This window comes from Mytilus edulis, chromosome 3, assembly GCF_963676685.1.
Source record: "Mytilus edulis chromosome 3, xbMytEdul2.2, whole genome shotgun sequence".
NCBI classification, from domain to species: Eukaryota; Metazoa; Mollusca; class Bivalvia; order Mytilida; family Mytilidae; genus Mytilus; species Mytilus edulis.
In genome coordinates, this window is record NC_092346.1 from 12,516,914 (window position 1) to 12,542,826 (window position 25,913).

The 25,913-nt window shown below is 32.2% G+C and overlaps 1 long non-coding RNA gene and 6 other non-coding genes across 7 annotated transcripts; 3 read left to right on the top strand and 4 right to left on the bottom strand.

Moving 5' to 3' along the window:
* Window positions 1–632: 632 nt before the first annotated feature.
* Trnay-gua (transfer RNA tyrosine (anticodon GUA)) lies at window positions 633–722 on the bottom strand. Its single transcript is given in 2 exon segments — window positions 633–668; window positions 686–722. It is a non-coding gene; the product is annotated as a tRNA-Tyr (tRNA).
* Window positions 723–1,113: 391 nt separating this feature from the next.
* On the top strand, window positions 1,114–1,223 carry Trnai-uau (transfer RNA isoleucine (anticodon UAU)). Its single transcript has 2 exons — window positions 1,114–1,151; window positions 1,188–1,223. It is a non-coding gene; the product is annotated as a tRNA-Ile (tRNA).
* A 5,479-nt stretch (window positions 1,224–6,702) lies between these two features.
* Trnai-uau (transfer RNA isoleucine (anticodon UAU)) lies at window positions 6,703–6,812 on the top strand. The gene is made up of 2 exons: window positions 6,703–6,740; window positions 6,777–6,812. It is a non-coding gene; the product is annotated as a tRNA-Ile (tRNA).
* Window positions 6,813–7,597: 785 nt separating this feature from the next.
* Trnay-gua (transfer RNA tyrosine (anticodon GUA)) lies at window positions 7,598–7,687 on the bottom strand. Its single transcript is given in 2 exon segments — window positions 7,598–7,633; window positions 7,651–7,687. It is a non-coding gene; the product is annotated as a tRNA-Tyr (tRNA).
* Window positions 7,688–8,078: 391 nt separating this feature from the next.
* Window positions 8,079–8,188, top strand: Trnai-uau (transfer RNA isoleucine (anticodon UAU)). The gene is made up of 2 exons: window positions 8,079–8,116; window positions 8,153–8,188. It is a non-coding gene; the product is annotated as a tRNA-Ile (tRNA).
* Window positions 8,189–8,997: 809 nt separating this feature from the next.
* On the bottom strand, window positions 8,998–12,778 carry LOC139515832 (uncharacterized). The gene is made up of 2 exons (XR_011662848.1): window positions 10,686–12,778; window positions 8,998–9,258 (listed from the first exon to the last, which is right to left on the bottom strand). It is a non-coding gene; the product is annotated as an uncharacterized lncRNA (long non-coding RNA).
* Window positions 12,779–25,612: 12,834 nt separating this feature from the next.
* On the bottom strand, window positions 25,613–25,702 carry Trnay-gua (transfer RNA tyrosine (anticodon GUA)). Its single transcript is given in 2 exon segments — window positions 25,613–25,648; window positions 25,666–25,702. It is a non-coding gene; the product is annotated as a tRNA-Tyr (tRNA).
* Window positions 25,703–25,913: the final 211 nt, after the last annotated feature.

A 25,913-nucleotide genomic window follows, 5' to 3' on the forward strand; every position in this document is an offset into this window, starting at 1 on the left:
AGTACACGTGCATCGTTTTGGTTGCATATCAATTAACAGTCGTATAGTTTCGATGTAAATTTACATGGACAGTTTTCCATTCTTTTTATCTAACCAACAGCATGGTCGACAGTGTATAGGTACTCAAAAATAGAAAAAAAATAATTGAAAGGTCCATTCGAAAGACTATCTGTCTTGGCATGATTTGAAACATGTGAATTTTCTTCCGGTTGACGAAGACTGATCACTAGGCATCAGCAAAAAACCTCAGCTTCTTCCCTGACTCGTATTGATTTGAAAGGTCCAATTTCTGAGACGATAATACCTCTCTAGTATCGTTACAGTCTATTACTTGAATGTATAAAATTCTAATGATTGTTCCCACTAATATGTGCTATTTCTTTGCAAGACTGTACATCTAAGAATTGACTTGGTGCACACACTCTATTTGCCTGAAGCTATTATATTAACAAGTTATTTTTGCAATGTTACGCCTTTAATATATCATTCATAGTGGATTTTATGTGTTTGTTACTTTATTATTATCATTCAAACAAGAAAGAAAAACCCAGTCAAATAGTTTCCGAGAATATAATCTCACATTGAAGAAAAGAACAAATCCTCGGCTAAAAAGGGAAGGTGACAAAAATATATCCCGTGAGGCGGAGTCGAACCACCGACCTAGAGATTCCTAGATTCTATCACACTACAGTCTCCCGCTCTACCAACTGAGCTATCACGGGCTGATGTCTATTGCCAGTAAATTTGTGTATTTATTGTAAAGAATCAAGTTCTGCGGAAGTTGGTCATATGATGTTAAAAATGTGGCCTATTTTAAAGTAATGTTTTCATGAACACCTTACTCAATATTTATAATTAGGACATGACAAAATCTCAATCACGATGAACGGAAAAGTCAGCGTTCTTTATATTTAATATAATTATTCGCATTTTATTTAACATAACATAACAGGAGCGTCCAAACTATATATTGATCCAATCAATAAAGTAAATGTAAAACATAACATTAGTAAGTGAAATAAAAAGATTCTTCGAAATCATTTATAATGCAGACGTTTACCGAGAAATCAACTGATGTATAAAAGCTTAAGTTTTATGTTACTTTGTAACATTGCTCCGGTGGCACAATCGGTTAGCGCGCCGTACTTATAGACAGTACCTTCACTGTGCATAGCACAGTATGAGGAATGCGGAGGTTGTGAGTTCGATCCTCACCCGGAGCAATTAGTTTTTTACCATTCAATTTATTAAATTCGATCCCTTCTTGTTACGCATGTCAACTTGTTACGATCAAAATCTCTTTGACAAGGAAATGTGTATCGACAAAAACATGAAGATACCCGGATTTTATTTGTGAGTTTGACGGTATACCTTTCAGAGTACACGTGCATCGTTTTGGTTGCATATCAATTAACAGTCGTATAGTTAACGTTTCGATGTAAATTTACATGGACAGTTTTCCATTCTTTTTATCTAACCAACAGCATGGTCGACAGTGTATAGGTACTCAAAAATAGAAAAAAAATAATTGAAAGGTCCATTCGAAAGACTATCTGTCTTGGCATGATTTGAAACATGTGAATTTTCTTCCGGTTGACGAAGACTGATCACTAGGCATCAGCAAAAAACCTCAGCTTCTTCCCTGACTCGTATTGATTTGAAAGGTCCAATTTCTGAGACGATAATACCTCTCTAGTATCGTTACAGTCTATTACTTGAATGTATAAAATTCTAATGATTGTTCCCACTAATATGTGCTATTTCTTTGCAAGACTGTACATCTAAGAATTGACTTGGTGCACACACTCTATTTGCCTGAAGCTATTATATTAACAAGTTATTTTTGCAATGTTACGCCTTTAATTAATATATCATTCATAGTGGATTTTATGTGTTTGTTACTTTATTATTATCATTCAAACAAGAAAGAAAAACCCAGTCAAATAGTTTCCGAGAATATAATCTCACATTGAAGAAAAGAACAAATCCTCGGCTAAAAAGGGAAGGTGACAAAAATATATCCCGTGAGGCGGAGTCGAACCACCGACCTAGAGATTCCTAGATTCTATCACACTACAGTCTCCCGCTCTTTTTTTTTTTTTTTTTATCTTTATTCAATAAAACATATAAAATCACAATTCACATTGATAATAAAAGAATAAAATATTCAATAGAGTATCACAGTATTTCTAACGTCATTAGAAGTTAAATATCAAAACACCATCTATTTCAATGATTTTACAATTATTCTTTAGAAAGTTCCTTTCAAAAGTGTTCATCTTGTTAACCATCTTACAATATACATGAAAATAAGAAATATAATGTTTCAGTGTATACCTGAAAAATCTCGTAAGATCTATTTTCTTGGCATCATTTTTGATCATTTGTCTCCTTTTGAAAACACAAAGTCTTGCAACAGAAAGAACAAAATTAACAAAATATGTATTTACATCAGTATAAGTACTTGTCATACCAAGCAAAAACATCTGTCTATATCCTTGATTTACCAAGACATCAATTTTACATTTCTCTAGAAGCTCACATAAAAAACTAAACATATAGCTATGAAAAACATCTAGATCATGACATTTCAAAAATAAGTGAAACAAATCTTCTACTTCAGATTTACAACTATCACAAATGTCTGAGTCAGAAAGTTTTATTCTTTTTAGTTTTAAATTTGTAAATATTCTATTGTGAACAATTTTAAAATCTAATTGCACACAGTCTGGCGATTTCCAATAACAATGAACACTTGTCCATACGAACTTAAAAGGAACATATTGGACATTAAAACTTTCTAACCAATATTGATGAGCATCAGGTTTAATATAACATTTATCTACTAATATACCATAAAAATCTTTTGTTTTACAACATACAAAATCTTTTGTTTTGTTATTATAATTTACAATAAACAATGGAACCTCATCACAGTTAACTGGTTTTGTTTCATTTAATATCACCTTTTTCCATTCATTTGGAATACATTCTAGCAAACTATTATATTACTGTCTTAGTTTATTACAATCTACATTGTCATCAACATTTTCAATCATTTCATAAATAGCATTAAAAGGTAAAAAACCTGGAACCACTTCATATGCTACATGTTTCAATTTGGTAATTCCAGCTAATAAAAACTGTTTCCAAAGTATGCATTTACCATTCACCTTGATGGATTCATTCAAAAAAATTGGTTGATTAAAAATATCAACCGATCGTATATCAATATCAACATAAGGTTTAAAATATTGCCATGCATCAATGATTTCCCTATAAAACACAGGTATGTTTGTACAGTCTTTCTTTTGTAGCAATAAAAATAAACAATGTACACCTAGATTTGTATTGTGTATCTTGTTCAAAAAATATGTCATAGTGTATTTCCATATAGCATGAAAATCCTTATCTAAAAATCTTGTCAAAAATTTTAATCTAAATGCTAATAGTTTTAAATAAATATCAGGGTATTTTAACCCTCCATCAGTTTTGGCTCCTATTATCGTTCTATATTTGATCAAATGCGATCCATTATTCCATAAAAAATCTAAACATATCTTCTTGATTGACTGTAAAGCCCAATCAGGAATGGAACACACTGCTATTGTGTACCATAACCTAGACATCAATAGTGAGGATATCACAGTAGCTCTACCAGATAATGTCAATCGTCTCTGCTTCCATAAATTAACTAACATTTTAATTTTACTAATTTTATCTTTCCAATTAAGATCATCACAAAATAATTTATTTTTGCCTACATACACACCTAATATCTGTATACAATCTACAGAATATTTCAACCCTATTTGCTGTATTTCTGATACATTAATTTTTCCTTTACCAATACACATAATCTCCGATTTTGACATATTTATCTTTGAACCTGATGCTTTTCCATAAATTTCAAAAATATTCAATGTTTCATTGATAGACTCTTTATTACATAATGTGAGAGTAGTGTCATCAGCATGTTGAAAAATAACAGCTTTTTCATCACAATTAGGTATATTAATACCTTCAATGTTTAAATTATTTCTAATTGCACACTGCAAAGGTTCGGCAGAAAGCACGTACAAAAGAGCACTAATGGGACATCCCTGTCTAATCCCATTTTTAATTTTAAAATATTTTGTAAGAAACCCATTACTTTTAACAGAACTTTGAATGTCTGTATAAAAAATCCCTACCCAATTTACAAATCTATCACCAAATCCATACTTTTTAAGAACCTCCCTTAAATAAGTATGCCCAACTTTATCGAATGCTTTCTCCTGATCCATTTTAAGTAAATAACCCTCCAATTCTTCACTTTCTATAAGGTCAAGTACATCTCTTATATTAGCAATAGTATCAGCAATATCTCTACCAGGTATACAACAAGACTGACATTTTGATACAATTTTACATAAAACTTGTTTAAATCTATTAGCCATCACTTTGGCTAATATTTTATAATCTACCTGAAGGAGTGAAATAGGTCTATAATTTTTCAAACATCTTTTATCTCCTTTTTTCTTAAATATTAAACTAATAATTCCACATCTCATAGACCGAGAAAGCTTTGAATATTTTTCAATTTCTTCAAACAATTTCAATAGAATGTCTTTCAGTGAACTAAAAAAAGTACAATAGAATTCAACTGTAAGACCATCAGAGCCAGGACTTTTATTTCTAGCCATTTTCTGTAATGCAAATTCAATTTCTTTTACTGTTATATCATTATCACATAGATCTACATCCTCCTGATTTATTTTAGTATTTACATTTTTTAAAAATTCTTTCATAACCTCATCATCTGTTTTAACAGAAGAATACAATTTATTATAAAAATCATACTGTGTATCTAAGATACCTTCAGTATTAGTAACACTCTCATTGTTTTCATTCAATAGTTCCTTAATGCAATGTGACTCTTGCTTTTGCTTTTCCATTTGTAAAAAATATTTAGTGCATTTATCACTCTCAGTAGCCCAAAAAGCCTTAGAACGCAGGATTGCTCCTTTACATTTTTGTTCTTCATACACTGACAAATCTAATTTCAAATTTTCATACTGAGCCACATCTATAACTTCTCCTAGAGCAATTCTCTCTGATATTCTTTTCAACTTATTTTGCAGTAAAAAATATTCTGCATTCTTTTCTTTTTGAATTCTTTTTCCAAATACTTGACTAAATTTCTTGATTTTATATTTCAAATTATCCCACCAAATGAGAAACTCTGAATTAAAAAGTGTGCTTTGTTTTTCTTCCTCAATGATATTTCTAATTTTTGAAATATATTCTTCATTTTTCAAAAATGTATTGTTTAAAATCCATAAACCTGGACCTCTTTCAATTTTTTCAAAATTCATTTTCATTTCAACAAAACAGTGATCACTAATTGTAGTATCAAAATGATATACACTCTGTACAAAGAATGTCAAATTCCTGTTCAATAAAAAATAATCTATTCTTGATTGTTTGAGTTCACCATTGTAAACCATTTTTCTTGAAAATACAAGTTTATCTGGATTTCTAAATCTCCATATATCGTATACATTATGATTAAGCATAATATCATTTAACTTTTTGACCGATACATCATTTTTGTGCACAGTTCTACTACACCTGTCTTTGCCAGACAATGATGTATTCCAGTCACCAGCAATAATGGTATTTTCAAATAATTTCATATAATCATTTAAAAAATCAAAAAAATCCGCCTTTTCATTTACAATATTAGGCGCATAGACATTCATTATATTATAAATACTATCATCATATTCAAACTGTAAATGTAAAAATCTACCATTGTTATCTTTATATATTTGTTTAACATTTGCACACAAGTTTGACTTCACTAATATGGCAACACCTTGCCTATTATTTGTCCCATCACTGTGATAAATATCACCATTATATAAATGTTTAACATTTTGTACAAGTTGGTCATCCCAAAACGTTTCTTGAAATAACATAAAATCAACATTTTTTTCAGACATAATACACACATACTTTTTAAATTTGTCTATATTTCTAATACCATTACAGTTGTGACTTACAAGTAGAACCATCATATTGTAAGTAAAAAAATACATGTTTTATGATGATCCATTATTAACATTTTTTTCATAGGGCGTCGATCTTACTCTCATTTTAGCACTATTCACATTAGGAGTATGCTTAGTTTTATTCCTTCTCTTTACTGATGACTTTTGGGATTGTGTCTGAGAAAGCCCATCGCCCCCCTCAGACACATCCGACCTAGAGATTCCTAGATTCTATCACACTACAGTCTCCCGCTCTACCAACTGAGCTATCACGGGCTGATGTCTATTGCCAGTAAATTTGTGTATTTATTGTAAAGAATCAAGTTCTGCGGAAGTTGGTCATATGATGTTAAAAATGTGGCCTATTTTAAAGTAATGTTTTCATGAACACCTTACTCAATATTTATAATTAGGACATGACAAAATCTCAATCACGATGAACGGAAAAGTCAGCGTTCTTTATATTTAATATAATTATTCGCATTTTATTTAACATAACATAACAGGAGCGTCCAAACTATATATTGATCCAATCAATAAAGTAAATGTAAAACATAACATTAGTAAGTGAAATAAAAAGATTCTTCGAAATCATTTATAATGCAGACGTTTACCGAGAAATCAACTGATGTATAAAAGCTTAAGTTTTATGTCACTTTGTAACATTGCTCCGGTGGCACAATCGGTTAGCGCGCCGTACTTATAGACAGTACCTTCACTGTGCATAGCACAGTATGAGGAATGCGGAGGTTGTGAGTTCGATCCTCACCCGGAGCAATTAGTTTTTTACCATTCAATTTATTAAATTCGATCCCTTCTTGTTACGCATGTCAACTTGTTACGATCAAAATCTCTTTGACAAGGAAATGTGTATCGACAAAAACATGAAGATACCCGGATTTTATTTGTGAGTTTGACGGTATACCTTTCAGAGTACACGTGTCGTTTTGGTTGCATATCAATTAACAGTCGTATAGTTTCGATGTAAATTTACATGGACAGTTTTCCATTCTTTTTATCTAACCAACAGCATGGTCGACAGTGTATAGGTACTCAAAAATAGAAAAAAAATAATTGAAAGGTCCATTCGAAAGACTATCTGTCTTGGCATGATTTGAAACATGTGAATTTTCTTCCGGTTGACGAAGACTGATCACTAGGCATCAGCAAAAAACCTCAGCTTCTTCCCTGACTCGTATTGATTTGAAAGGTCCAATTTCTGAGACGATAATACCTCTCTAGTATCGTTACAGTCTATTACTTGAATGTATAAAATTCTGATGATTGTTCCCACTAATATGTGCTATTTCTTTGCAAGACTGTACATCTAAGAATTGACTTGGTGCACACACTCTATTTGCCTGAAGCTATTATATTAACAAGTTATTTTTGCAATGTTACGCCTTTAATATATCATTCATAGTGGATTTTATGTGTTTGTTACTTTATTATTATCATTCAAACAAGAAAGAAAAACCCAGTCAAATAGTTTCCGAGAATATAATCTCACATTGAAGAAAAGAACAAATCCTCGGCTAAAAAGGGAAGGTGACAAAAATATATCCCGTGAGGCGGAGTCGAACCACCGACCTAGAGATTCCTAGATTCTATCACACTACAGTCTCCCGCTCTACCAACTGAGCTATCACGGGCTGATGTCTATTGCCAGTAAATTTGTGTATTTATTGTAAAGAATCAAGTTCTGCGGAAGTTGGTCATATGATGTTAAAAATGTGGCCTATTTTAAAGTAATGTTTTCATGAACACCTTACTCAATATTTATAATTAGGACATGACAAAATCTCAATCACGATGAACGGAAAAGTCAGCGTACTTTATATTTAATATAATTATTCGCATTTTATTTAACATAACATAACAGGAGCGTCCAAACTATATATTGATCCAATCAATAAAGTAAATGTAAAACATAACATTAGTAAGTGAAATAAAAAGATTCTTCGAAATCATTTATAATGCAGACGTTTACCGAGAAATCAACTGATGTATAAAAGCTTAAGTTTTATGTCACTTTGTAACATTGCTCCGGTGGCACAATCGGTTAGCGCGCCGTACTTATAGACAGTACCTTCACTGTGCATAGCACAGTATGAGGAATGCGGAGGTTGTGAGTTCGATCCTCACCCGGAGCAATTAGTTTTTTACCATTCAATTTATTAAATTCGATCCCTTCTTGTTACGCATGTCAACTTGTTACGATCAAAATCTCTTTGACAAGGAAATGTGTATCGACAAAAACATGAAGATACCCGGATTTTATTTGTGAGTTTGAGTATAAACACTGGACACTTTTAATTTGCAAAACACTCATTTGCAAATCCGCCGCCGCCTCAAACAAGAGCCACAATATCATGTATATAACCAAAATGTGCGGAATTACATGGGATTCAACAATTTCATTGGTTTTCTACTGTTACTTTTATATTTATTTTGCTATTTGATTTATAAAAACATGGGATTTTCAATATCCCATGGGACAGGGAAAAATCCCATGGGATTGACCATTATCCCATGGGATTTTGGTTAAATCCCATGGGATTTTTTTTTTGTCCCATGGGATAATTGTAGTCCCATGGGATATTTGTTGTCCCATGGGACAAAAAAATCCCATGGGACAAATTAAAATCCTATGGGATTCTAATTATAAATATATAGATATAAATATACAGTAATGTGTATGTTACAATGTATTCTATTTGGTAGTAAATTATTATAAGATGAATCTTTTTAATTGAATATCTTTTTTTCTTTGGAAATGTTAATTTAGCATATTGTTTTATAACTGTTCAAAACTAAACTTTTAGACAACAAAGCAGATAATATAAGTATCAATATATGTTTATTCATGAATTATAGAATACTTTCTTGAAACACAATTATTTACCATTTGAAATCGATAAAAACTCTATCATTAAGCTTAACATACTAGTAGCTATTTAAGTTAATCTATTTTTTTCACAATATCCCTCCACACAAAACATTAATAGTTTCTTATCATCCAGCATTGTTTGATGGTATAGTCCACTTTTTGGTCATCCAGCACAGAACTTTGACATTATTGTGGTTTCAATATTTTTTTATATTTAAAAGAACTTCAAATCATTGACTGAGTGATGAAAATAATAACTGATTGTCTTTGAATTTATTCTGGTCTTGTTTCTATGTTTTCTCCATTTATTCTAGGTGGTGAATTTCAATCCTTCTGAAAAAGAACCAATAAAATCTAAAGTAATGTATTATACAGAATTGTTTGCATACATGTAGCAATAATATGATTTTCAATAAAAATAGCTATGCGGTATGGATTTTACTGATTGTTAAAGATTGTCCAGTGTCATCAGTTGCTAACCTCCTACATCCTTTGGTCTCTGATGGAGGATTGTCAAATTAGCAATATACCACATCTTCCTATTCTAATACTATATAACAATCGATTAATTTCTTCTTCTTTATAACATTTGGGTATTTTCCAAAGTTATATACATAATATATATACTGTAAATTCAGAAATTAATGCGAGGTTTTTTTTATTGCGAAAAATGCAAAAGAGTTGTAAACGCAATAATTTAAACTTGTATTATGAAATATTGTATATGGATTAAACAGGATTTTTCTCAAAATCGTAAAATTTAAAATCGCATTTAAGTCTAAAATGACAGAATCGAAATAATAAATGCACGCAATAATTTATGAATTTACAGTTTAAAGATCAATGTTAAAACTTTAGACAACTATAATAACATTCTATTATTCACAAGAATTTGCAATATATTATACAAAATGCAGACAACAGAAACAATATTTCTTTAAGCTTTTGAAGTTCTGACAGATTTCAATTTGTGTTTTATTTCAATGAAAAAATACCTTGAACTCTTTGAACATATTGGAAATTATAACATTGATACAAAAAAAATTATATTGATTTATCCTTATTTTTTGTGTTGTTGGCTTGCTGTCTCATTTTAATATACATTTATACATACATCAATAATCTTATCTTAATTAAAAGTAAAAATTGGATATTTTTGATTTTGATAATCTCAAAACATTATAGTTCTATCGAATAACTTATTACCAAGTTCAAAAACACCAATATGTTTGATATTAATTTTAAGACATGTATAAATGTTCCAGACCATACCAGTATTTGGACCTTACGTTAACGGTCCAGAACATAAAAGTATACACTAAGACTTACAGTCCCACCATATGTGTACAGTCAGACCATTTGAGTATACTTGTACTGTCTAGTACCAGCTCGACCAAACCTGTGTTTTTATTTCAATTGAATTAAACTTTTTGTATTTATCTATTAAAGATTTCAGTTATGTTGATCTGTACTGTACATTTGTTTCTAATAAACTTGACCAACTTCTTAAAATTGGGCAGACAGTCCAAATACTTGTATGTTCTGGAACATAAACATGATTAACAAGCATTTGGAAGGATGTCATGCTAGAATCCCATTAATATTGAGTACTAAATTTTGAGTATATACATGTAAATCCACAAGTTACTTACTGAAATTCATGGCGAACACTCACCAAAAACTTAAAAGAGGATACAATTTAGAGGAAAGACTGGACAGATGAATGCACTAACACTATCAAAACAGAGCATAAAACTTACCGAAAACAAGATGTTTTACATTTATCCTTCAGGAGCAGGATAATTGAAAAGTGTTTTTTCTTCTTTCTCTGCCGTCCATCATATAACCTTTGAATTCATTCATGCAAAATATGAAAATCTGCAAAGGTAGGACCTTGAACCTCAGTTTATACACATTTTGAATTTTGAACTGCATACTTGTCCTTTTCATCTTGCTGACAACCTAAACATAAAAAAATGTAAAAACATAATTCTAGATTGACTTTGTGTTTTTTGTTGTTGGTACAAACAATTTTCCCAACTTTAAAACGAAAACATCATCACCAAAAAGGAGGTCATACTTACCTCCGAAATATTTAAACAAACCGAAATTATTACTTGATTAAGATCTTGTCGTAAATTAATGGCATAGATACTCTTATTTTTGAAAACTTGATGTCTATTGCATACTTATATTCCTTTGTACTAGAGTATGCATATAAAGATGGACTCCAAGGACTTTAATGTTAAATAAGCATGATTAATTTTACAGTTTCTCAGCTCTATGTGTACATTTTGAGAGAATCTTGCAATACTGTATATTCTTATATTCAGAACTTATTGTGAGGTTTTTATTAATACAACTGAAAGCTGTATCTCATTTTCATTTCTGATACATATTTATGAGCTGAAGACCAGTGCCGAAATTTTCTCACTGCATTGAAGACCCATAGGTGACCTTCGGCTGTTGTCTGCTCTTTGGTTGGGTTGTTGTCTCTTTGTCAAATTCCCAGTTTCCACTTCCCATTTTATAACATGTATGCTGATTTTTCTTAAATTACGATATTTAATCATGCATTTCAATTTTGTCCATTATTGAAAATATGGTAAGCAAAAATAAATGCACAAAAAATTTAACATTGTTATATGTAAAAGGCTTTTTTTAAAATTCAAAACAGTTGCCTACACTGTTAATTTCCTTGTTTGATTTCATATTTTTAAAGCCTTTAAAGCTAGCTAGATGGTATGCCAGGGCGGATCCTGCCATTTTAAAAAGGGGGGTTCCCAACCCAAGACAAAGGGGATGGTCCTATATTCATTTGATTTGTTTTATTGTCCCATATAAGAATATATATGGTATAGGGGTGGGGATCTTGACTGTTAACATGATAACAGCACATTCTCAAATTGAACAGGATGGGGTGACCCCCCAGGGAGTTCCCTTTCATTTTATTTCATTAATTTTATTGTCCCCTACAAGAATATATATGGTTTAGGGGTGGGGATCTGGATCGTTCATAAGATAATAGCACATTCTCAAATTGAACAGGGTGGGGTAACCCCCAGGGACCTCCATTTAATTTCAATCGATTTGTTTTATCGTCCCATTCAAGAACATATATGGTACAAGGGTGGGGATCTGGACTGTTAACATGATAACAGCACATTCTCAATTTGAACGGGGTTGGGTGACCCCCAGGGACTTCCCTTTCGTTTTATTTCATTAATTGTATTGTCCCCTACAAGAATATATATGGTTTAGGGGTAGGGATCAGGATCGTTCACAAGATAATAGCACATTCTCAAATTGAACAGGGTGGGGTAACCCCCAAAGACCTCCTTTTAATTTCATTTGATTTGTTTTATCGTCCCATTCAAGAAAATATATGGTTTAGGGGTGGGGATCTGGACTGTTAACATGATAACAGCACATTCTCAAATTGAACGGGGTGGGGTGACCCCCAGGGACTTCCCTTTCATTTTATTTCATTAATTTTATTGTCACCTACAAGAATAGATATGGTTTAGAGGTGGGGATCTGGATCATTCACAAGATAACAGCACATTCTTAAATTGAACAGGGTGGGGTAACCCCCCAAAGACCTCCTTTTAATTTCATTTGATTTGTTTTATCGTCCCATTCAAGAATATACATGGTTTATGGATGGGGATCTGGACGTTTACAAGATAATAGCATATTCTCAAATTGAAGGGGGTGGGAATTACCTCCCATGGACTCACCCTCTCTTCTTTCTTCCCCCCAAAATACCCTTTAATAGGCCCCAATGCACAGATAGTTTACATTATTTTCGCTTGATTTACACTTTAGAATATATATATATACACTATACAGGTGTAATTTTTTAAGATAATACAACTGAAGATCCCAGTCATGACAGTGGTGGATCTAGTCCGAGATTACTCTGACGTCCGACGGCTGTTTTGCCAGACAAGCTGGGGCCGTGGGACGTCAAAGCTTGTCCCATATCAAAAAGTGTCTGGCAAAACAGCCATCGGACGTCAGAGTAATCTCGGACTATTGTGGATCGAGAAGTTTTCATAAGTGGGGGCACCGACTTCCTAAGAGGGGCCTGCTCCTGCCATGCTTCAGCAGGAACATATATAACGTTAGATATACTGTTCCCAGGCTTCAGTGATTCCCTTTTTAATCAACCAATTTTTTTCCCAAAAAGGGGCCTTGAACTCCTGACCCCCCCTTTTTTCCTCATTTCAATCACCCTGATATAAATTTAGTTTTATCACTTACAATAGGAATGGTTAGAATTCCCCAATAATTCTTATATACCATTGATATCAACATATTTCATTTGTGATAAATGAAAGGCAAAAGTTTTCTATGGGTAGAAAAGGATAGTGGGAAGCTTTCAGATTCACACCATGCCGGTGGCTGGGTCTTTATGACCCTCGTTCTTTGCGGACTAACTATTTAGGCCAGTGGTGGATAATAGTGTGCGTGCATTAATCTTCTATACCTTCTTAATGAATATATTCAAATACTGACGGGAAGTGTTGTAATGTATCAATGTCATCAATGTCTTATTTGAGACCACCGTGCTATTTACGTGTGGGATCGAGAATGCAGGGGAAGGAAACTTGTCAATTATGTTTATTTTTAAGCCAAAATAAAATGAGCCGCCGTAAAATTAACCTTGGGTAATCCTCAAATTGATGCAAGAGGCTTTACGGGCTGACTACTAAATACATGTCTTAATCTCAAAATAACTCGGCAGCGTCAAATAACAGTTGATGTAAGGCTCGTCTCTGAAAGGGGGGGGGGGGTTCTTTTTTTCTGTCTTCTTTTTTTTACTTATATTTTTAAAAACTTTCACTTTTTTCCATTATTCTCTTTCTTTCACTATTCTTTATTCCTTTTTTTTCTTTGTACTTTGTTCTCTATTCTGTTAATTCACATCCATACCCTCTTATGAGGACTTACGGTAGTTTATTTTTTAGTTCTGGCAGAGATATTTGATACAATACAGTGGCGGATCCAGAAATTTTCATAAGTGGGGGACTACTGACTGGCCTAAGAGGGGGCCCGCTCCAGTCACGATTCATTGATTCCCTATATAAGCAACCAAATTTTTTTCTCAAAAAGGGGGGGGGGGGCGGGCCCCTGGCCCCCTAAATCCGCCTCTGCAATATATATGTCTCTGGTTCTGGTATTATGCGATAAGTCAATTTCTTTCTCATGCAGTGTCATAAAATATATTGGTTTTATGCATATCAGCCAAGATTGTGCGTAAAATTTTAATAAACAATTCAACACTATATACACGTTATGTGAATTTTATTAAAATCGATGATGAACATGAATTTGGCAGCTAGTGCCCCTTAAACAGGCAAAGTTCAATTAACAAATTCTGATCTACTGACATTCAACACCAAATTACTTACTTGCTGTATATTGATATGTGATTGTATATTGCCAATACCTCAAAATCGTGAATACGGCGTTTGAGGTGTTGGCCGCTATGTTTGATACGGGGTCACCGGTGGCGGCTTCGAGGCAGAGAAAAAATGCAGGTAAAAAGTGTAGAATTTTGTTTTTGAAAATTTGAGTTGTAAATTTTCCTAAAAAAGCCGTTCATCTAGTTGTAAATTTTCCTAAAAAAGTACTCAATTCCGTTCATCTATTAATATGGGTATAAACAAAAACTGAACAAGAAAAGTATTAGTAAACAGACAGAAAGTCGTTGAATTAATTATTTTACAATTGTTTTAATATATGAGAGAATGGTTTATTCTTCGGGAACGTCTAAACACCGCTCAGGACCTCCTGAGTACACTCAGGACATACAGAGTGCACTCAGGACTCTTTATAGTCATCGTATTTGCACACAGGATGGATGTTTATATTCGTTATACGCTTCTTATTTTAGAGTTAAATTTTGGTAGAATTTGAAATCGAACTTAGATAGATATGTTAATTCTTATAAAATAATGAGGGCTCGTGTCACTGATTACACAACTACTGAGCCATGAATTATTCAATCAACAAAATTGATTGGATTATCTTTAAAGTTGTTTATGAATTGTATTGTTAGTTCAGTGTTATACCTTTAACATGAATTTGCATATAGAAAAAATAAAATATCTCATTCGATATAATTTTTTAGTTTATTTTTCATCATGACGGGTAAATTAATTTGTTGTGTTTTTCACGAATAAAGAAAATTATTTTATATATAGTTGCGTTTTTTTCTGTAACAAGTTCGATTTTTGTTTTTCAGTGTGATTCTTTTATCTCTCTCTAAATCAAGTTTTTAAACAAACACAATGTTAACTGAATATCAAATTTTATTAATTTGTATATCTTTATTCTCAACAAACCATTATACAAGAGAAGACAATTATGTACAATATTCAGTTTAACCTTAACGAAGACTTAGTGGTTTGAACGGATTTCGTGTCAATAAACTGTCTTCGAAATAGTCTTTCTCGCTTTACCAAAAATCTTTTTTTACAATTAAGTTTAGAATCTTACTACAATCTAACTTACATATTGAAAAAATTATACCCAAAATATCATAATTTTCAACAACAAAAACGGAGACGAAAACGGAGACAAGTTCATTTTCAGAATTTATTTTCACATTGAAATTCGTTTCAGGCTTGTGAAACTGGACAAAACGACTTTAATTAGAGCAACAAAAAAACTTAATAAATGCGGATTTCTTAAAACATTCGTATAACTCAAAAATAAAATTCCCGGACAAGTTCGATAAAAATGAGAAATAACATCCAACTACATGTATATGAGTTTGATTCTTTGAAAAGTACGGCTTTTACAGTTAAGAACGGGTTCCATATACAAAACTTTTATTAATATAAATTCTTGAAAAGTATGAACATTTATTTCCCTTTTCAGATTCGTGCAAAGAATAAATTACTGGTCCAGGACAGGATAATAAAATTAAGAATAAAACTAAAAAATTTATGGAACGAAATTTTAAACAAATACGAAAATCTTAAAACATCGTGATATTCATTTTAAACGTCACACTATTACTTCCCGCATGGTCACACTGTACTAACAACACAATCTATAAGCAACAATAAAGATATCCAATCAATTTTGTTGATTGGATAATTCATGGCTCAGTAGTTCTGTATCAGTGACACGTGCCCTCATTATTTTATAAGAATTAACATATCTATCTATGTTCGATTTCAAATTCTACCAAAATTTAACTCTTAAATAAGAAGCGTATAACGAATATATATACATTCATCCTGTGTACAGATACGACGACTATAAAGGGTCCTAAGTGCACTTTGTATGTCATGAGTGCCCCCAGGAGGTCCTGGGCGGTGTTTAGACGTAACGTTATTCGTCTGGCGGCTTCAAATATTTTTTTTATCAATAACTGATACACAAGGAGACATTTTTGATATTTGACAGCATGAACCCAAGTTAATTAGCAAACACAAATTAAGAAACAAAATCGTTTACAATTATAAATTTTATAGAAGGAAAAAAAGGGGGGGGGGGGGGTAATAAACAAATTTTATTTACGCTCACATAATTCTAAAAAGTTTGCATATGTAAGCTCTCTATGTTAAATGTTAAATTATTTCAAGAGTTTTGAAAAAAGAAGATATACAGTTTAATTTCGACTAAAATAGTGATTCTTTTTATAGAATTGTGATCTCCAAGCGGCCCACATTGTACATCGAATAAGATCTATATTTCTCAACGTTTTCAGATTGAAATAACTTGAATTGAAAACTTCCCAACTGTGAAAATTTGTTATTTCTAAACGTATTTAATTATTAATTCGGAAAGAAAAATTTATCTAGCATATTCATATATTTTTATAAATTTTTCCAAGGAAACCTTTTTTTTGCAAAGTTTACTTCTATGTGTTTATAACCATCACCAGAGACATATTCTCTGCCATCACCAATTAGTCCTAATTATTAAAGATCAATTGACCAAATTCAAATGATTATATTGAATATGATCATCGGTCATCCGTGACGTATTCCAAATAACGGCGCATGCCAATAGATAGATAGTTTATTAATTAGCGTCTCCCCATTTAAATTTCATCAAGGGGACTTTATTAAACCAGTTACTATACAAATCCTTGATAAAACTATCATATGTACATGTACTTATTAACATTTTTAAAACAAATTACGAAAACGTTTAGTGTAAAAATCACCGAATATAAATGTTTCTTTCTGCCTAAAATATATTTGCAGGTTTTGGCATAACCACCCCCTTTTTTGAACGATCAATGCATTTGAATGGGGACATATGGTTGGAACCACCCCCTCCCCCCTTATCAGACCAAATGACTTCCCAATTAGCAGAGGCGGGTTTAGTTCCCCCCCCCTAAATCATGGGAAACAAATGGTAGATTATATAGGGAATCACGGAAGCATGACTGGACGTGACCCCTCTAAGGTAGTCAATGAGTCCCCACTTATGAAAATTTCTGGATCAACCATTGCTTAGTTCTATTTATCTTTGGTCTTAGTGTGAAATAAAGCCAATGGGTCTTTTTAAACACATCTTCATACATGTATACGTTTTCTCACCTTTTTTTTCATGCAAAATTGAAATTATGTTTACTCAGTGCGCAATTACTGTAGTTTATATTTGCTACTTTTCTTCTTAATTTCATATAAATGATGTTTTGATTTTTTTTTTCTCGAAAAATTAGTGGTGTTGAAATAGGGAATGGACACAGATACCTTATCACATTTAACAACAGAAATGTTGTATAATGTCATCAATCTGTATTACACGTAGACAGGATGTGCTGTAGAAAACTATACGTTATACACACCCGAGAATACACGCACTGTCGTAATGGAAAATTACTGTATTTTATAGTTACCTGTAATCAGCTTTGCAACACCATGTCATGACAGTTCAAAAAGATTTTCTTCAAATCAAAATGGAATATTCATTTTTTCTTTAAAATTTAAAACTTTAAAAAGTAGACTTTGACAAAATTATGAAATACAAAGAATTGAACAATTTAAAATCGTATTTTAACAAAGATTTAGATATAATTTTACAACGATCCTAAAAAAATATCCAAACGAACGTTGAATCAAACGATATGAACCTACGCAGTTTATATTAAAATACTGACACACACCAGTTTGCCATCTCAGTGTGCAAGGCAAGGGTGCTTGGTGAGGTGCTGGAACTTGATGTACATGTATCATTAAGTTACAGTTCTGTTGGATTTGACTGCCTTTTTACAGAGACTTTCTATTCTTACTGTTGTCAGTTAGTATAGACTGTTCCTGGCTTAGAATGATTCTCTGCTCAGCAAATGGTGCGTAATTAGCATTTGATTCAAATTTCTTGTAGAAGTAAAAAACACAAATTAATGTATTTAACAACTTTATTCAGGAGCACAGTCTGTATTATCGTAAATGATCGTAAATAACTTCGAGATTTATGTCATTGTGGATCGCAAGTTTATTCTGCTGCTCGATCTATGCTAATCGATGTTCAAGTATTTCATATTTATATTTATTCGTGAGGCCCTCGTCATCATTTATATTCACTAAAAGATTTAATAATTATAGCGAAAAAAATGCGAAACATGGGGGAAATAATATATTTTTAGTAGCATTATTATTTTAAAATCTTAAGAGTTTCCCCGGCCGTTACTTGCAAATTTAACTCTAAAATGAGAAGTGTATAACGAATGTATACATCCATCCTGTGTGCAGATACGACGACTATATAGGTCCTGAGTGCACTTTGTATGTCCTGCATGTGTGCACTCAGGATGTCCTCCTGAGCGGTGTTTAGACGTACCGGGAAAATCTTATCTGATTCAGGATCAATTCATCGGTTACACTCCCCTATCACCAGTGAATCTTTTTTGCTGACATTCTGAAAAAGTATTGTGTAGTCCATGTGTAAGTGTTGACTCTCAATTTACACATGTGATTTTTATACCCCCGCTTTAAAAAAAAGGGGGGGGGGGGTATACTGTTTTACCTCTGTCTGTCCTTCCGTCAGTCCGTCCGTCCCATGAATATTTTTCGTCGCATTTTTCTCAGGAACTACAATACAAGGATTTCTGAAATTTGGTTTCAGGGTTTATCTAAGTCAGCTATACCGTGTGAAGCGTTTTCAGATTGATCACTTGACAACTTCCTGTTTACCGAACACTTGTATGATTTTACACATGATAGCCAAGTTGAAAATTTTCGTCACATTTTTCTCAGGAACTACAATACAAGGATTTCTGAAATTTGGTTTCAGGATATATATAAGTCAGCTATACCGTGTGATGCGTTTTCAGATTCATCACTCGACAAATTCCTGTTTACCGAACGCTTGCATATTTTTACACTATTAATATTATCCACTTGCGGCGGGGGTATCATCAGTGAGCAGTAGCTCGCAGTTTCACTTGTTTTAACATTCCCTGGACTTCTGCAAAAAACAATTATTCAGTTCACTGATTAAGATGGAAGGTAGACGAACAGAAAGTCACAGGACATTCCGACAAAAAGTTACAGGACAAAAAGTCAGACACATGTCATACTAGTCCAAATAATTATAACGTCTGGCAAGGCTATTTTATTTTTTTTCTGGGACGCCTTCCTACGTCTCAGAAAAACGTCATAATTATTTGGAGTAATGTCAGACATAAAGTCACAAAGTTGATAGGACAAAACATGCAAAAAGTCACAAACAATTTGTTGACAATTGTTTGAATATAAACGAAAAAGATTTTGAAATATCTTCTTTTTATTACATATACTCATTTTTGATTTAAGGAAATTATTCATAATATAAAAAAGAAGATGAGGTATGATTGCCAATAAAACAACTGTCCACAAGAGACCAAAATGACACAGACATTAACAACTATAGGTCTTTACAGCCTTCAACAATGAGCCAATATAAAAAAGATGTGGTATGATTGCCAATGAGACAACTGTCCACAAGAGACCAACATGACACAGACATTAAAAACCATAGGTCACTGTACGGATTTCAACAATGAGCAAGCCCATGCTGCATAGTCATGATAGTCAGTTGTAAAAGGCAATCATACCATAACTTTTTTTTATATATTTAATTTACATGTAAAAAAATGCATGCAAATGTAATCAAAAGCTGCACACAAACCTAATGATTTTTGTGCGCAAATGTAATGGTAATGTGCGCAAACCTAATGCACCGATTTATTTGTTTTTAATAAATTTAAATTACATTTAAGTTGCTACATCATGTTCATGTATAAAACTTCAAGAAAAATACAAAAAGAGTGTTTTCTTGTTCAAAGAAAAATAATCTCAAAACTGAATTGTGACTTTTTGTCCTGTGACAATGTGTGACTTTTTGACCGTGACTTTTTGTCCTGTGACTTTCTGTCCTACATTCAGGTTGAATAGGGGAGTTTGGTTGACCCTGTCTCCCTCTATCTGAGACTTCTATCTCAGTGATGAGCTTTATGTTTCATGTATTGTGCTTGTCATATATGTATGTGGGATAAAAGCTCTACAGAGCTTATGTTGTATTGATATATATGTATAACCGACAATAAATAAATCTTTTTTGGTAGCCCCTAACAAGTAAGAATTAGGTTACTTCTTTTTGTTTTGACATCTTGCAAGGGTTTTTATACCCCTGTTTTAAAATTATACCCCAACTTTAAAAAAGGGGGGTATACTGTTTTACCTCTCTCTCTGTCCATCCATCCTTCCGTCAGTCCATCAGTCCGTCCGTCCGATGAATATTTTTTTGTCCCATTTTTCTCAGGAACTACAATACAAGGATTTCTGAAATTTGGTTTCAGGGTTTATATAAGTCAGCTATACCGTGTGATGCGTTTTCATATTCATCGCTGGACAACTTCCTGTTTACCGAACACTTGTATGATTTTACACATGATAGCCAAGTTGAAAGTTGAAAACTATCAACCTTATTTATGTCCTAAAAATTGAAGAACAGATATGTTACACATAAACAAACGACAATCACTGAATTATAGGATCCTGACTTGGAACAGGCACATCCATAACAAATTGGCAGGGTATAAGGAACTTTGAAAATGTTTAGTTTTTGTGGTTTGGTCTATTTTCCGGATACTGTAAGCAATAAGGCCCCTTTATTTAGTGAATGAAAAGATTGAAAGATGCACATGTCTGTCTGCCATATTTTATATGAACTTGACCTCATTTTCATGGTTCATTGGGCAATGAAACACTGCATTGTTTTGTCAGTTTATCATATATGTTTAAAGTTACAGGTAGATTATATTTGGTAAATATGAAACAATTGTAAGGTGTGCATGTTTGAATGTCAGATTCATATAACCATGACCGCATTTTATGGTTCTTTGGTCAATGATAAGTTTTCTTGGTTTTGTCATTTTATCAGATTTTCTAAGCATAGGTCTACTTGTTGTTGTATAGAATGACTACAAGGTATCATATAAAAAAAAAAGAAGTCTGCCTGCCAGGGTTAATTTTACTGTGACCTCATATTCATAGAATATTGATAATATTCATGATATTGAACAGCAAGAATGATGAGTAAGTTGACGTTATATACAAATAAGGCAAAATTTTCAGTTGCCTACTAATTATGTAATAGTAGTTATTCCATATTGGTATTATTTTAGTAGGTTTCTCTATACGAATTGGATTTTGAATAAAAAAAAGCATATTCACCTGGGAAAGTGTTATTCACCGCGCTTAACATCAGGCGCTTTTACATGCAACGTTATGGTAAAATGTTTCATGTAAAATTTGTTTTGGTATATGTTTTCTTCTCTCGGAATATGGAATAAATCAATTACTGGCTTTTGTTTCGGAAAATATGGGGTTTAATTGACGCTTGAAAAACTGATATTCACTTCGGACATCAGCCTCAGTGAATATCAGTTTGTCAAAAGTCAATAAAACCGCATATTTACCTTATCAAAAGACAGTACATGTAGTTGTATATTATTTTTGTCATTAAATGAGGTTTACCCTTTTATGTGTAGGGCAAGAAGCAAGAACATTAAAGATAAAGGCGAAACTATAAACAGAAGAAATTATCAACAAAATTAGATTTACAGAGGTCAACAAAGCCTAAATGGTAAGTCCACTGTTATAAAAGTTTTTGTCCTTGAATAATGATTAAATACTTATAAAAATAAGATGTGGTATGATGAATGAGAAAACTATCCATCAGAGTTCAATTTAGTGGATGTAAGCATTGTAATTACTTATTAGAGGCCATTGATGACTTGTAAGTATAAATGAGAAAACCCATACCCTATACATGTTATAGTAATCTATAAAAGACAACACTAACCAAATTTGAAACAAAGCATCAATTCGAACGTCAAATATACCAGACTAATTTATAAAAACAAAAAATTATGAAAAATAAAAATGACGGATATGAACCAACATCAACCACTGAACTATGTACAAGCTCCTGATATTGGACGGGTATAATATGGCTGGGTTGATATAAAAATAAGAAGCACTTAGCAGTCTGATTTCCAATGAGACATTTCTCCAATAGAGATCAAATGACATTTAAGGAGACTCTAGGGTATAACAATTTCAGAAAAATATTTAATATTTTTTTTTCATAAGTCATTTTATTTATAACTTTATTAGTTGTTACTTTATCATATGGTACACCAAATAATTCAAAACAATCAATTCGGTTTGGCCCCAGATGACTTTTAAAATGTATATATCATTGAAAAAGCTCCAAATTATCTCCCTTTGGTGCAAAATGCCATTTTTTGGCATAAGAAATGTAATATCTTTTTTAACTCATCGGTGGCCTATATTTTTTATTATAATTTTTAAATAAGCTGTACTTAAACTTAACTATTATAAAATTTAAGAGATTTCTGTAATTTAGTACTTGAATATTCAAATGAAAGTTTATCATAATATTCATAAACATGATAAAATAGCCATTTTATTGATCTCTTCACTGATCATTTTTGATTTTTTTGTATTTGTAGGTCAGACATCATGATTTTTATGATCATCATTCAACAGATCAATACTGAACGGAAAACTTAAAGTTGATATTTTTCTCCATAATGCGACTTTTTATTAATTTGAAATGGAACGTGTTTTTTCCTACATTTATTTGAAAGAGGAAATTTCAACATGATGACTATAAACAAAAAGGAGTCATATCATCACGATCATTGATGCACAAGAATTTGATCATATAAATACAACAATGTAATTATCAATTAAAAGATGGAACAAATGAACAAAATATTAGTATGTTGTTGTCCAAATAAACTTGCTTTGTCTTCTCATTTGAATCTCTCCATTCAATAAAGATGTACCGAGGAAGATCTTTGAAGAACAGATTGAAAAAATGATTTGTCTAAGAATTGCAGGAATATTCTAGTCAATGAAATTATTTATTGACTTCACTCTTAAATAGTGGACTGACTATGATAATTGTACATAGCAAGTTGTGAATAAAGAAAACAAAAACTTTAACAGAAAGTGTTTATATTATAAATTTGCAAATATGAGCATACTATTATGTACACCACAAAGGTATATAATTCAAATTGTTTGCATATACAAGTATTGCAATGAAACTATAACAAAGAAAATCTTACCTCATGAAGAGAGTAAACTATTCAGTCAGAATATGAAATATTTTTTCAGTTCTATTTTTCATGATAATAGAATAAACAAGACAATAATTTCAAAACAATAGTTTTTCATTTATTTAGACATTTCATCATTTTGTTTTAGTGAAAGGACTTTACTCTTTGACTGTAAATATTATTATACATTCCAAAATAAGAATAATCTATATTATTATACCTTACATATATTTTAAACAATTCTATTGGGTGAAACGTTATCACGTGACATGGAATAATTCAGTTGTTTTTCATTCAATTGCAAGGAAGGACGAATAACCCTAAAAATTTGCACCAGCGGTGAATAACCCTATTATTCACCGGTGAATAACCTTTTCAGTTTGTTGATTTGTACTTGAGTTACCTCCCATGAAAATGACGTCACAGACATAAATAAACAAAATGGCAGCGTTCACGTTACACTGGAAGCCCACCGAGAGAAATGGAAATAAGGCAGTGGTCATGAAAAGAGTGCCAGCAGCCGTGTCTCTTATAAATGGTCCTTTTCAGGGCCATCGATATTTTATAAAAAGATTCTACCTTTGTTGTACATTCGAGAAATTCTAGAACACAAAGCCGTTAAAGGTATTTTCAGCGTGTGTGTTTGTGTTGACTGTTGTGTAAAGTCCAAAGAAGTGTTCGAAAGGCCTTTCCAATGTTAGTTCGGTATAATAAAACAATTGTGGCCCCTTAGAGTCGATGAATATCCAAAATTGTCAACCCTTAAAAGTTATTTCACTTCGGGCTGCGCCCTCAATGAAATAACCTTCTCGTGTTGACAATTTTGGATATTCACCTCTTCAACGGGCCATAATTGTATATTGTCATATAAACAAATATAAAAACATGTTTGTGACAAAATTAAAAACAAAAATATATATATATGTATATATAAAAAATATAAAAAAACTTGTATACATTTAAAACATTTTAGTACCAAACAGCATTCATTGTAACATACACATAACTTTATATTTATATCTATATATTTATAATTTTAATCCCATAGGATTTTATTTTGTCCCATGGGATATTGAAAATCCCATGGGATAATTATAGTCCCATGGGATTTTTTTGGTCCCATGGGACAACAAATATCCCATGGGACTACAATTATCCCATGGGACAAAAAAAAATCCCATGGGATTTAACCAAAATCCCATGGGATAATGGTCAATCCCATGGGATTTTGCCCTGTCCCATGGGATATTGAAAATCCCATGTTTTTATAAATCAAATAGCAAAATAAATATGCTAGTAACAGTAGAAAACCAATGAAATTATTGAATCCCATGTAATTCCGCACATTTTGGTTATATTCATGACATTGTAGCTCTTGTTTGAGGCGGCGGCGGATTTGCAAATGAGTGTTTTGCAAATTAAAAGTGTCCAGTGTTTATACCTTTCAGAGTACACGTGTCGTTTTGGTTGCATATCAATTAACAGTCGTATAGTTTCGATGTAAATTTACATGGACAGTTTTCCATTCTTTTTATCTAACCAACAGCATGGTCGACAGTGTATAGGTACTCAAAAATAGAAAAAAAATAATTGAAAGGTCCATTCGAAAGACTATCTGTCTTGGCATGATTTGAAACATGTGAATTTTCTTCCGGTTGACGAAGACTGATCACTAGGCATCAGCAAAAAAACCTCAGCTTCTTCCCTGACTCGTATTGATTTGAAAGGTCCAATTTCTGAGACGATAATACCTCTCTAGTATCGTTACAGTCTATTACTTGAATGTATAAAATTCTGATGATTGTTCCCACTAATATGTGCTATTTCTTTGCAAGACTGTACATCTAAGAATTGACTTGGTGCACACACTCTATTTGCCTGACGCTATTACATTAACAAGTTATTTTTGCAATGTTACGCCTTTAATATATCATTCATAGTGGATTTTATGTGTTTGTTACTTTATTATTATCATTCAAAAAAGAAAGAAAAACCCAGTCAAATAGTTTCCGAGAATATAATCTCACATTGAAGAAAAGAACAAATCCTCGGCTAAAAAGGGAAGGTGACAAAAATATATCCCGTGAGGCGGAGTCGAACCACCGACCTAGAGATTCCTAGATTCTATCACACTACAGTCTCCCGCTCTACCAACTGAGCTATCACGGGCTGATGTCTATTGCCAGTAAATTTGTGTATTTATTGTAAAGAATCAAGTTCTGCGGAAGTTGGTCATATGATGTTAAAAATGTGGCCTATTTTAAAGTAATGTTTTCATGAACACCTTACTCAATATTTATAATTAGGACATGACAAAATCTCAATCACGATGAACGGAAAAGTCAGCGTTCTTTATATTTAATATAATTATTCGCATTTT